Source organism: Tauraco erythrolophus, chromosome 5 (assembly GCF_009769465.1).
Source record: "Tauraco erythrolophus isolate bTauEry1 chromosome 5, bTauEry1.pri, whole genome shotgun sequence".
Classification (NCBI taxonomy): Eukaryota; Metazoa; Chordata; class Aves; order Musophagiformes; family Musophagidae; genus Tauraco; species Tauraco erythrolophus.
This window is the reverse complement of record NC_141469.1, coordinates 47,286,326-47,300,715: the sequence shown is the minus strand read 5'-3', so window position 1 is coordinate 47,300,715 and position 14,390 is coordinate 47,286,326.

Below are 14,390 nucleotides of genomic sequence, written 5' to 3'. Positions count from 1 at the left end.
ATTTTCATAAAAGTTGATTCAGTCCCTCCATGCTATAACCCTCTGCCTAAGGAGCCTTCCACATTCTGTTGCCAGCTTTAGGTTTCATTTACCATTGGGGGAAATAAAAAGTGTTAGCTGTTCCTTTTTTTTTTTTTTTCTAATGGATTTACCTTAATGCTGATTTAAGATGTTTAACTTGGCTTCTTGGAATGTCTGTGTCTCCAGTTAATATTACTATGTCCATGATCTTGGAGTTTGTATTCCTACAAAAGATAACTCTTCCCTCAGCCAGAATTTGATTTCTGAAGTGGAAATTTAATTCCTTAAGCAAAAAAAAAAAAAAAAAAAAAAAAAAAGTGGGGGGAGGGGGAGAAGGATAGAAGCTTTAGAAAAATAAATGCTTGCAGAATAAGTCACATAACTGTCTCTTCTCCTCCGCCCCTCTCCACATTTAAGTCAAATTCATAGTGAATTGTAGTGGTTTATCTCCATAAAGGAACTCCACATCTGGCTTCTATACTTGGAGTATATTGATCTTCTGTTCCATGTAGCTATTGATTCCATAGTTGACTGTAGAAACTGTCCGGTTGGTATCACTGCAGTAATGTTAGTTAATTCATATATAGATTTTTTCATTCCAAATAGTTCATTTTTACTACACCTATATTAAAGTAATGCCTTAATTCCCTTTGTACAGGGTTCTATTTCAGCATTATTTTAAATGGGGAAAAAATAGTATTTAGAAGCAGCAAAAATCCAGATCATGGGGCAATTTTTGCCCCACTGAAGACAATAGCAAAAATTCTAATGGTTTCAACAGGATCACATTTTTAGGTGACCAGGTGACACTAATTCCAGCATTACCACTAATGAATTGACGAGTTACTTAACAAATTAGTACTTTGATTCACCTACCCATCAGTAAACTATCAAAGGAGTTTATGAAGTTACCACTGAAAGTTAATGGTTGTGAAATTTCAAATTCTTGTTTAAAGAAGCATATTACTAGTCTCCATTTAAAGTACTTGTACTTTAATGATATATGCCAGCTATACTGCAGAACACAAAATTTGCTTATTATACCTGATATACTAAACATCGCTAGAATATATGAACTACAAAGATGCTTGGGTTTTTGGAAGGGAGATGGCAGAGACAGGATGACAACAAATGCTGTAATCCAAGAAGTAAAGAATTATACTTAATTGTATCTTCTCTGCAGGCAAAGAATGAGGTCATGCTTATATGGCTGACAGAAGCCTCACTGCTACAAGGACCTTCTGAATTTGAAGTAAGCTCACGCTTCAGTTTTGATTTGTGATGAATCCGATTCCTGTATTGGATGTTCTCTGCTATGCTGTTTTTATCAATCTGATATGTCAAATCTCATGGATATCAAAAATCCATCCTGATCTGTTTAAACTGCAGAAAGGAAAAACAAACTATGTTTCAATATGCTTCCTTGGGGCATGATAAAAGTGATAAGCTGACTTTCATTGTAAGTGTCATGTTCTTATCTATTGAATATCACTGCCTTATTTTTAAAAGCTGCATTGATCCTATCTCAAAGCAAATTTAATATCAGATATCTTAGAGGTCAGTGTATTTAAGACATGGTCTAAGAACAGGGCTAGCAGTAAAACTACATATCTGTATTATTTTAAAAAATCAGATTTCATTTGTATCACTATAGTAATTAGACCAGGCTTAACAGGAAAAAAAAAAAAAAAATGTTTGACACTTCTGTAACTTTTACCATCCCCAAAACGTCTCGTAAAAAAACCCCAAACACTATGGGGGATTCACTTCATACCTCAGTTAGCTGAGACCGCCTCTGAAATAAAACACAACAGCTGTTTAACTGCACGATGCAACATCACAGAGTAGGTTAACACACTCAATATACCATCCAGTTGAAATTGTAGGAACTCTGTAAGCAGGGTGCTGTTATCTGAACTGGAATTTGACCAGGATGTGAAAGTTTACTTACTGGTTTTTACAAAACAATTGTTGTAGGCTGATCAAGAAAGAGAATGTTTCCAAGGAACAGCATCATTAATGGCCTCCATTCATTGGTAAAGCCAGAGCTGCAAGAACAAAACTGCCCCAGGACAGAAAATCCCCAGGTTTCCAATCTGCAAGGTAACTGCCTTCAGGCAGCTGTTGCTAAGAGGACAGCCACAGCTGCAGAAGAAATTGCACTGGCTCTGAAATGGGCTAAAATTTTTCTAGGTTAAGACAGAACTAATGTAATTCAAGAATTTGCAGTGAGACTTCAGCATTTTATTTTCTTGGGCAGCTGAGCTTCTCCTGGGGAAATCTTATCCAGAGTCAAGTTCCTAACATAAGTGATAGCTACTGAACCTGAATCATCCTTAGTGAAGAATGATTTTTCACTAAGGAAAAAATGAGGCAGAGGCAGAAAAGGAAAGAAGTTTGTTTCTTTTAGCTGGAACAATATCATATTATATGTATTAGAGGGTTAAAATAATCTTATGTTCCTACCTGTTTACCTTCACTGCAATAGCATATAAAAACTACAAACTACCTTGCTGCTGTTAGGATTTATCACGTTAAGGTATTCTGTATCACCTAAAGTAACTGTTTTCCTTAGAGCAAAACAGATGTATTTCTCAATATATTAATGCCCAAGTTTACCTAATGTGATCAAGTCACGCTGAGATGCCGAATTAAACGCTTGAAAACAAACCATTTCTTTGAAAAAGTAAATTTGACATTATAAGAAGAGGAAAAAAGCTACCAGTTGTTCTTTTCTTTTGACTTTCACCTTCTAAATACTGGGGAAAAAAATGATTAAAACTTCAATGACTCTAAATAAAACTCAGTATTTTCATTCTACAGGAAGTTTTGGGATGTCTATTGTTTGCTCCGATTCAGAAATGTTTAGATGTTAAAACATTGGACCTTGCTGCAGAATGGAATTTCTAAGTGGATCTAACGTTAAATACATCAAATATGAGCCTGAATTTTAGGCAAGTTCAATCATCTATTAATGTCACTTGAATGAACAAATGGTTTTACCTGTCAAGACAGACTCCACTCCATTGTCTGTGCAATTCATTTACCCAAGTTAATTGCTTGCCAATTGTAAGTGATTTATGAATCTGTCACAGTGACTGACCTTCAATTAACAGAAAATTAAAAAATATAGAATCATAGAATCATGGAATGGTTTGGGTTGGAAGGGACCTCAAAGATCATCTAGTTCCAACCCCCTGCCATGGGCAGGGACACCCTCAACTACACCAGGTTGTTCAATGCCTCATCCAACCCGGCCTTGGATAGATAAAAATCTATTTTATTTATTTCCCCAATTAGTTTCATAGAGGCCTTATTTCCAAGTACAGATCCTATCCCGACCTGCATATTTTACAAAATTTTCTGATATCACAACTCAGTACCTCCAAAATTCTGCAATATACAAGTATCTTGCAGGTATCCTGCTTAGTGTCTATTTTCCTCACTCACCATTTGTTACACAAAAAGTGGCCACCTACAGCAAACATTGCACTTGTCTGCAAATGACCAAATGACCACGCAAATGTCTGCAAATGACTCCAACTGCTTACAAAAATGAATTCGGGAACTTGTAATGGTCTAAACCCACTAGCACTCATTTATGAATTAAACTTCACTAACTAGTTTCTAAACTTGAATAACTTGTATGCTGCATATCTTATGCTGAAACAAGATGCCACGGATGGAGGACGGAGGGGAGCAGGGAATGATGTGCATTTAAAAACAGCTGTATAGACTACTTTTTTTTTTTTTAAAGGAAATCCTTTGTTTAGTATGTGATTCTTTGTAACTGTCACATGATATAACCTAATTATTTAGATAGGAAATCAACTCCATGGCTATTTGGACCCTGCTGAATGGGGAACTGGGGAACTGGGTCTTCTTTTGCTTTCCTGTAAATTCTGACCTTTTTTTTTTTTTTTCCATCCACCTATCACTTCTACTTTTTAACATTTCACACCCTTTGTCACTGGAAATGGGGCCACATTCTTTCCCAGTAACACCATCAACAAAAGAAACTCAAACTTAGAAAGCTGCAGGCAGCTAAGGACCACCTTAGGGTTTCAGAGACATAAACCGACAATCACTCCTTGTAACAGGGCAGGCTACAGTTTCCAATTTTTGAGGACTAGGTAAATTATTTAACTCGGATCTGCCAAATTCATGACAATTCCAAGTCCAGAGAACGAGGGAGTCAGATCTTAAGACAAGCTCCTCTCCACTCTACCCTAGCTCACAATACTCAGATTGGTATCTCTATCCAGATTTAAGCTTGCGCACACAATTCGGATGGAGGAGAGGTGGTATCATTTGGATCTTGGCCCACCTGTAATAGACAACTTACTAAAAAACCCCACCAAAACACAGCAGTTGATACAACCAGCATGAAAACATGTTTAAGCTTTCTTCAAATAGATGATCAAACACTGAAGTCTTTCAATTACTTTATTCCTCTGTTTACATTCCCCAAAACCTGGAAGAAAGAACACAGTAACTTAAAAGAACATTGAAATGTGAGTAGTTCATATTTTCTATATAGTTCTTCAATTTCTGAGCTATGATTTCTTCTGTGCAGTGGTGACAGTTAGGAGAGAATGATGTGTACCTCAAAACCAAGGAGGAATTTTATCTTTACATCAGTGTTTGTTATGAACTTGCCTGTTTTCCACATACCAAAAATAAATGATATAAGCTACACAGTACTGAAGAGTAGAAAGTGAAAAGGTTAAATACTAAGCAGAAGAACAAATTGCCAGTTTTCCTCTCATCCATACACATGTTGGTAATTATTCTACTCGGCAGCGTTATGTGACTCTGATGACTCTTAAAGGCAAATGTTTTGGGACTCTCTTAATTGTTACTGGTTATACATCTACTTTTTAAATCCAGCAGTTATCAAAGGCACACACAAGTAAATCCCTATCTGGATTACGTTTAAACCTATTATTAGGATTGAAATAGAAAACAAACACCACTTCCATAATTTAAGCTTCTTTCATTTACCTGTCAGCACTCTACACTGTCAGATTCACCCCTTTGTGGATGGCAGATTGTGTCACTCCCAAGTGCCACTGCAGCCACTGTCACATATATGTTCTTCCTCGGGGTCAGCAAGAAGACATTTACTAACCATGGCAGATTCAAAACAGCAGGCAGGACATATGCACACAGAAACAAAAGCTCCCAATATATTTCGATGTAGCTCTCCAGTTGACCTGGAACTTCCCTTCCTATGTAAACAAGAGGGCAAAAGAAATCCACAACAATCTCCTTTTTAATTTTGAGTTTTAATAGAATGCTCTCTTTTTTAAAAATCTTCTGGCAAGTTTGCTCAGCTACTTATAGAAAAAATTTTATTTTTGTAGCTTCCAAATATGCAAAGCCAAAATCAAAATCAAAAGGAGCCTTTACATTAAGCAAATATGAATTGTAGGTGTAACTAGTTTTAAGTTACGTAACAGAACATTTAATCATTGTTCTCATAATTTGGCTTCTCCAGTTCAGCTTGAATTTGGCAAATTGTACCTACTGATCACAAATAATGATATTGTCCTGGTTTTGCTGGGATAGAATCATAGAATCAGTTTTCTGTTTAGAAAAGCTACATTTCTAAAGCTGCATTTTTAAGAGGACTGCAGCACCCGATTCTGTGAGAACAGCCTTGGTAAGACACTTTGTTTTAGTTTGTAGCCAGCTGTGGCATGCAGGTATCCATAGTGATCAAGGACTTTTTGGCTTGTTTTTTCTAACAACCCAGATGTCCAAGAACCTAGGGAGAGCATGGCCAGGGCGATTGACACTGAAATGGGCAAATGGGTAGTCCATACCATGTAACGTCATGCTCACTATAAATTCGAAAGTTTGGCAGGGACGGTCTCTCCTTCTAATGGTCGCTATCCGTGGAGGGTGTCACCTGTCGTTCTGCTCCCTAGGCCTGCTCTTTCTCTCTGTTCTGGGACTGCAGTTTCGGGATCTTCCTGCTCCAGAATCACTAGCTGGGAACGGGCTGGATATTGGTCAAGGGGTGGTGAGCAGTTGCACCATACGTAGTTTGTCTGTATATGTTATTATCATTATTACTATTATTTAAAATTTTATTTTATTTCAATTACTAAATAGTTCTTATTTCAACCCACTGGTCTTCCTTTTCCCAATTCCCCTTCTTGAGTGGGCAGGGGTCACTGGGTAACAGAACAGCTGGCTATTGTTTAGCCCTGGATACAGGCTAAACATAGACAGAGATTTAAAATATACTTGCAGTTCACTCAGGGCTGTTTATTTCACCTTCTATCCTTGAATTTTTTGTTTGCTCATGTGGAATCCCTAATGCTCGGCCAGCTGCAGATTCTCTATCACGTGTTCATCTTTGGTCCTTCCCATTTCTCCTCTTCATTCATACCTTTTCTTCTGTTCCTATTCCTCATATCAGGCAATGGGCCAAGGGAGAAACCTTTTAGAAAAGAACACAGACAAACACCAAAATAAAGGTTTCGTAAGACAGACTAAATATTACTGTAAATTTGCTTAAATTCAGGAAACTATAAAGGCCTTGGGTTTTCTTATTCATAGATTATGTCAGCATTTGTATACTCCCTTTACTGTCATTTCTTACTTGCTATATGAAGCTGCTTCCTTAGGAGGTTTAAGGACCTACTGCTAGACAAAGTTTTTCTCCCCTAGGAGTAACATTGTTCTGTTCTCTCTTACTATATTCAGAATCTGATAGACTTGTCAACATATTTTTTCATTTAAATCCTTTTTACTATGACGCTCCGTGAAAGAACATATTGTTACAGTTTTTGAAGCAAGGATGTGAGCCTAGCAGTGCATCCAAGCAGCATCAAGCTAAATGATACTGAAAATGGATTAAAAAACTGGTTCACCTAAGTTTTCTTCTCCCTGTGCTGGATTAGAGGCGGCTGCTCTTGAAGGAAGTTTAAAAAATATTGATTAAATGTAGATCAATGGCATTCCATAAGCAAAAACTGCGTACACCAAAAGTAGCGACTTAAATGTTCACATGCTGGCTACAAGTCTTTGTCTGCCTTTTTAATGGTCTCAGATAAAGGAAGTTTACAATTTTAGCACGTGGTTCCCTGAAAATATAAATTATTAGGTATAAGTATGCAGTGTCTGGAAGATAAAAATAATATTTCAGAGATATACTTAAGAAAGCAAGTGTTTATGTGCTTGATACAGTGTAGTTATAGTATATTACACAGAGTACACATAAGCTGCCTTGCCAAATTCAAATAGGATATAAATAGTGGTATTAGATGTTGGTGAAATTGTAAGTGGATACAGATCAGTCTACTTTACAAACAGTAATCCCTCTGCTGGCATTTAATATCATCTTCAGCGATCACTTCACCATCATGGACATTTTTATATTCCATTGTAGAGAATTTTTGGGTAGAAATCTGACTATTGTGAACACAGCTTTTGTATTCCTAAGCCTTCATGTTTGTCAAGACTATGCTTTCCTCATATCTATATTTGCTCTTGCCTTGTCTAGCCTACTTCTGGCTTTGTCGACTCAATACCTGATATTCTGTTCTCTCTTTAACACCAATTCACTGTCCACTTTGTTAAATACCCATTCAAGTACTGGCTCAAATAACCTCAGTTACCTTCTCATATCCTGAATTTAGAAAATCTTCCACTGACACTCAGTATTCCCTGCTGCTTGATCACTGTGTTGTCAGTGCGCTACTCTGTCGCGTGGATGCAAACATCCAGTGCTTTAACTGAAGTAGAATCGTAAGGATGAAGTGACCAGAGCTTCGCAATCCAAAGAAGTAATTTTAATTTGTAAATTCAAATGCAAATTGCTCTTTACAAGGGTTTGAAACTCCAACTTTCACATTCAACTTCCCAAATGGTGTAGTGGTGTAATGTTTTAATGATTATCCCCTCAAGCCGTTCACCAAATACATTGATTGAATCATCAATAGTTGCTTTTCTAGCAGCATAAACCTATATGATCAATATATTTCCTGACTTTGTTCAAAGGCAAATTTTAACAATTCCATTGCTCAGAGTCATACCCAAACACTTTGATGCTTCACCGAGTTTGATAAATGCAACCCCTTGTTAAGCCTTTGAATAGTACACCACATACCTATCCATCATCGTGAAATGACCTCATCATTACAGTACAGCTCTGAGATTGCACATCCATTCATCAAACATCTTTCTTTGACCATAAGGGTAAATTCCAAGTTCATATTCATTTGTAAAGTTTCATATCATTCTTTTCTTTACTGCAAGCAGCAGACATTGTATCTGTGAAAGAATTAGGAACAGCAGCATCACAAATACAATGGATACTTTTCAGGAAGGTGTCTCCTAATGATAATTTTTTAGTACTACACATGTTCTTATTTTTTAACAGATCATAGGACACTTCTCATCTCTTCTCATCAGAGGGAGAGACTCTGCTCATACTGTCTGCCCTTCAGTAGGCAGCTGCCATGAGCTACAGATACTAACAAACTTTCCCAACTTCCTCAGTGGTATTTCCTCTAAGCAGTTCCATATATGCAGAAATTCCCCAAATCTGCCTTGTTATATGAAAAAATATCAAGAAAACATAAAGAGCCATATGCTACTATTACAACTGCAGGTAACTGCAGATCTCCTTGCAGCCTGGCTGGGGAAAAAAAAAAATTGGGAAGGACTTTACAGAATGGAAAAGTGGAATTTGAAATGGACTCCTTTTAAGTGACCTTACACAATGCTCTTTGTCACAACCACTTCTGCTGTGCAGCAGGTATTAGGGAGCCAATAAAAAGCTAATGAAAAATACAGGCTATTTCTGAGCGTGCCATAAATAAAATAACTTTACTTAATTAATAAAAATAGATTGTAAGATAACTTCATGCTTAATGGTCTAGCTACAGAGATTGTTCATAAATTCAGTTACCTGAGATCAAATTTATCCAATCAGAACCTGTCCAATAGAAACTGGAAAAATTTGAAGAATAGTTGATCCATCCACAGCTTCTCTTATAAAAGCCTGAAAAAAACATTCCACCTCAAAAAGTAGAAAGAATTGACTGGTGAAATGCTTAATTTTTTGCTGTAGCAACTTGGGAGTATGACTTCTGAGAAATTATTGATAGTGACAGAAAGAAAATTGAAGCTTTTGAGATGTGGTGCAAGCAAAGACTCTTGCATACCTCCTGGACAGAAATGATAAATGCTCATATTAAATATATTATTGGAGAAAAGTAGACTTGGTTGTCAGAAATGAATAGGTGTAAATGTATGTGCTTTGGACACATCAGGAGTAGAGATGGAAATAACCTTGAGAATGTAATTATGGAGTGAATTGTGACAAGTCATTGTAATAGAGAGCAGCTAGAAAGGAGGTGGATAGATGACACGCAGTAGGCTGCTATGACATCAGTTTCTGAATCCTCAAAACTAGCAATGGATCAAGCAGGCTTCTAAAAATCCTCTTACGAAATCACCAATACACAGATGCTAATAAATTGATTTTACTTCACTTGCACGCAAAGGAAATGTGCGATTGTTCTGTCGATACAGTATTTTGTAAATTACAAGTGTATTCGCAAGCACACACTTTTTCACAATGGCTTAAATATATTGACAGTGACAATCCTTATAGTTTCTGAACGTGGCTTGATACCACAGAAGTCTGGTGGCAAGTGTAACAATTGCCCTATCTCCAAGTATGACTCAGAATAAGGATGTTTTCAGACAGCACAGGAGAAAGCCCTCCTTATCAAAACCAGGGCAAAATAACATTTAAACAGACTACGGCTAGAGATCGGTTTCATATCATCCACATAATATTTGATCCTTCCCTTTATTCAGAACTGGTGGTACTCCATGAAAAGTCAGCAAGTAGTGGAACTCTCCTGTTTTCCAGGAAAGCCCTTTGTCTGCAGCTGATCATCTTCATGACATAATACACACAAGTTCTACTTCAGTGTTTTATGGATTTTGCTTTGTCAATATAGATCATGTGAGACACATGTTAAGTCTCTGTTTTCAGGACAAAACACGCTTCCTAGTCTGTTCTTAGATGAGAGTAATTTCACTGCAAACACCCTCTGGAATGGGACGCCTTTGGAGTTCTTTCGTTATGGCAACACATGTTGTGAAGAAACCCACCTTTGACTGAGGTGAGCGTAACCACCATTCTCAATTTACAGCAAATGTAAAAAACATCAATTATTTTATAAAAATAGGTAGCTAAAACAATTAGGTGCTGTTATTAAAGACATGTTACACTGCAAAGTTTAATTAGAAACCTCTGGGATATCTCTGAAGATCCAGTGCAGCAAATCTACAGGCTGTAATTTTAACTGGACGAGCTGTGTGCAACTGCATGTGTGAGAGAATCAACAGACAGAAAAAGAGGAAAGATGACGGGGAAACAAGGACTGATACCAAAGTCAAAAAGCTATGAGAGAAAGCTTCTGTGCAAAACTGAGGATAAAAAAAAAATATTTTCCAGGGTTTGATTTTTACCGAGTTCAGAGGAACCAGTGTACTACAGGAAAAAAATGTGTATCATTGAAAAAACAAATAAGCTTTCTTAAGGGGAAAAAACAACCAAAAAAAAAGTATTCATGAGTAGGAAACAACCTGCCAGAAAACAACCTGCTAGATATAAAACACTGGCTAAATGCTAGAGTTGAAAACAAGTAATTAATTTTTTTTTTCCCCCCTCCTCTTGACCTGTTTGACTGCGACTTAAAACATTTAAGAGTGAAGGACCACGCTCCACCACCTGGTTCTGCAAAGCAGAAGCTTTCAAGAGCATAGCTATTATTAGGAAGACAAGTGCTTTCCTAACCCACCAGATAGGATTTCTTACTTGTCTGCCCAGCTGACTGACAGATATGACCTATTCTGCAGTTCATGACACACTGTTTTGTCTTGATACGACCATTTAGTTCTTGATCACTACTACTATCCATGCTTACTGTACTAACAAAGACCTGAGGACAACCATTAAGCTGTTCCTGGAAAGAAGTGTGCATAGTTTAATTTAATCAACATGAATTAAAGGATTTCCTGTGCTCAAAGTAATCACTCCATACTCTTCTGTTTCACCTGAAAGACGTTTTGTTCTGAAAAACTTGCACTGCATTATTTCCCCTACAAGTAAAAACACCACCTCCTCCTTTTCTTGGTACTTTCCTCTAACGTCTCCTAACATGATACAGAGAAAGGAGCACCCCACAAGACTGCCCCACAGGAATGTTCAGCACCTTTCATTTCAGTCTGCTTATAAATTACACTTGCACCAGTAATCTAAAATACATTAATAAACAAACAAAAGCAGATTGGAGTAAATACATTCCAATAAAAACAATGGGAGAAAAAGTAAATAAATTCCAACATAAAACTTGTGCAGGTAGGGACTCAATAAAATCTGGGTAAGGACTGGGGGACTGTCTTATTATTAGACAGAGCCATCCATTAAAACCCAAGGGATCATGTGAACCCGGCTACAGCTGTACAAGAAGCAGAGTCCCAGTCAGATCTCAGCTGCTTGCTGAAATTAGAAGGGTGAAGGTCAAACAAGCAAAGGCAACAAACCAGACACTAGCAGCTGTAATTATATCTGTGAGCAGACTTCAGGACTATTCAGATTAAGAGTACCACAGGTCAGATCATCCGAAGGTTTTATGTTTGTGCATTCTGAAAATGCCATGCGTATATTCAGACTATTTGGCAGTTAAGTGTTCATTCATACCTCCCTTAATTGGGTGTGATATCAGAACCACATGCATTGTTTTAGCCCTTTAGAATTTCAAATGGTGCAGAAGTAAGAATCCCCGCTACTCGTCTACTGAGAAAAGAGGGACCCCTTGCCTAATCATCCCATTATTATAGAATTTGCACCTACTCCTCTCAACCACTTTGCTGATCGTGATTTGTCCAAGCTGCATTCAGAAACCCATATATGTGACTAACAGCATCTAAATTAATGGTGACTCTAAGAGCACTCTGACAGTTTCATACTACTATGCTGGCAAAATACTCCGGCTGTGGACCTAGGGTATGTCAGCAAGGTTGTGTCGATACCAGAACCTAGTCAGACAGCAAATTATACCAGGAATGGAACAGTCTACCAGTAGAAACTGCACCTACATTTAATGGCTAAGGACTCCAACAACATTGATGCTGAGGAGTGGTCAAAATTTTCATACTGCTGACTAATCCTCACCTGTGAAAGCAGAAACCTACTGTGAACCTCTCCTAGATACTCAGCTTTCTACTGATGTATTTCAGGACTTTTTCTGTGCTACAGCACAGATATGAAATCCTGAGAATTAACAATCTTCAAACATTACTCCACAGTAATTGCTAACTTCGCTATTTATCTGAAGTCTGCAAGAAGATAAGAGAGATCTTGATCCACAACCAAGAGTATTCCAGTGCAGGGCTTCACAACCAACCTCCTCAAGATGAAATAAAATTTTATTAAAAAACACCTGTCTGGCACTTCACAGCGAAATCTTTGAACTGCCGCATCTAACTACATGTTAGTTACAGTGTGCGTGTGACTTAGAATGCAAGGGTTTATCTTATTCTCCAGTGGAAAATAAAAGTGACTAGAAGTGTGTACTAGTGGCTCTGCACTGTGTTCGTCCTTCACTTAGACTAAAATTAATTTGTGGGAGTATGGCCTCCTACCTTTTTATTCTTATTCCTACTTCATTACCTGTTATAAAAATTTCTAGATAAAGATGGTGTCAGTTTGTCAAAAACTTGTAACCACAAGATTACAAGAAAATGTTATGATGTTGTAGGTCACATTAATCATATATATAAAATACCACTTTTCAATAGCAACAAAACAATACTTGAAAATAAACATTAAAGACTAGGAAGTTCAGAGACTTGGGTGAAATTTCTAGAATACGACACCCAAATACTTCAATTCTGCCCAAAGAGAAGCCTACCTAACATCTTCCCAGCTTTATGCTTGGGTCCTAAAAAGCCTCAGCAAAGGTCACTTTGAATTGATTTCTTGCATCATTTTTACTAACTTACATTCTCTCTTTTTGTATTCAAATTGAAGACAGCTCATATAGGTTTTTCATACATACTTTCTTTTTTTTTAGTTACAGAATAATCCTCTAGGATGTTTCTGATTTATGCTGTTAATACAAATGTATTAAAAACAAGAAATCTACACCAAATTAATTTTTTATATTAGTTATTTGATTTGGGAAGCTAAGTACCTAATATAAGGATAAAAAAAAACCACAATTAGTTAACAGCATAGTAGTTCTAACAGTGCAGAGTCGATAGCTAGCCTGAGTACTTCATCTCTAATGCAAATCTAAATGGCCAGTGAAGCTTGGACTAGGAAAAAGATTAAACACTTGGTGTTGGCTTTATTTGCTAATTAAATCAGTATAACCTTGTTAAAACTGAATCACGTATCCCACTCTTACGGTCACCCGTCCATTGTGAATGTCCTGATGCATCGGTCCTTAGGCCCAGAGAGAATCATCCAACCCTAACCATTCCATGATTCTATGATTTTACTCAAGCCTGGACTCACAGCCAGATTTAAACACCTTGTCTGGTGGCACCCTTCTAGATTTCCACATCAGTGTCTAAGATCTCCTATGTGTTTCTTGCAACTCTCAGTCATTTTCACTGTAATCCTTCTGAGCTCGTTTCATAGATGCTATGGACATTCAGGGCTTTAACTCCCCTAGGACAACACTGCAGGGAGAAAAGGAACACAGGTGTAGGAAAGAAATTTCCTACCCACATGCTGTTACATAAGAAGTACCTGAGAGCTCCTCACTCTTTGTACATTTTCCTACCACGCCTTGTAAATCTGGAATTTGGCATACGTCACCATAATCTTACTTACCCCTTTCCCATCCCCTCTGCCTCCTGCATCCTTCCTGCACGACTGGCAGGCCAAGCCAGCCCCTCTGCTGTGCCCAGCAAGGCTCCAGTCACACACGCAAAGCCCTGAGGAGAAACCAATCCCTCCATTCAGATTGGTCCCAGCCTCTCACCTTGAATTTACTCCATAGGAAATTCATTAGAGATTTTCAAAACTGAGAAAAATGATACTTTCAGCTGGTTCAAGTAACCAGGAACGCTCAGATGAAGACCCTAAATTAGTCTTGATCAGTTAAAAGTCATCTTTCAGTTGTCACACATCTTCTCTGAGCAGGGCGGGCATCTGGAAAACACTTTATAGCCACCGATACTTCAGACTTGCAGGGCACATAATGCAGGATCAAAACAGATATATCCCACTTTGCCACTGACTTTCCAGACATACCCCATCTCTTGGAAATATTAAAGAATATTAAATTACAAAGACATTTTGCACAGAAGGGTTTCCTGAG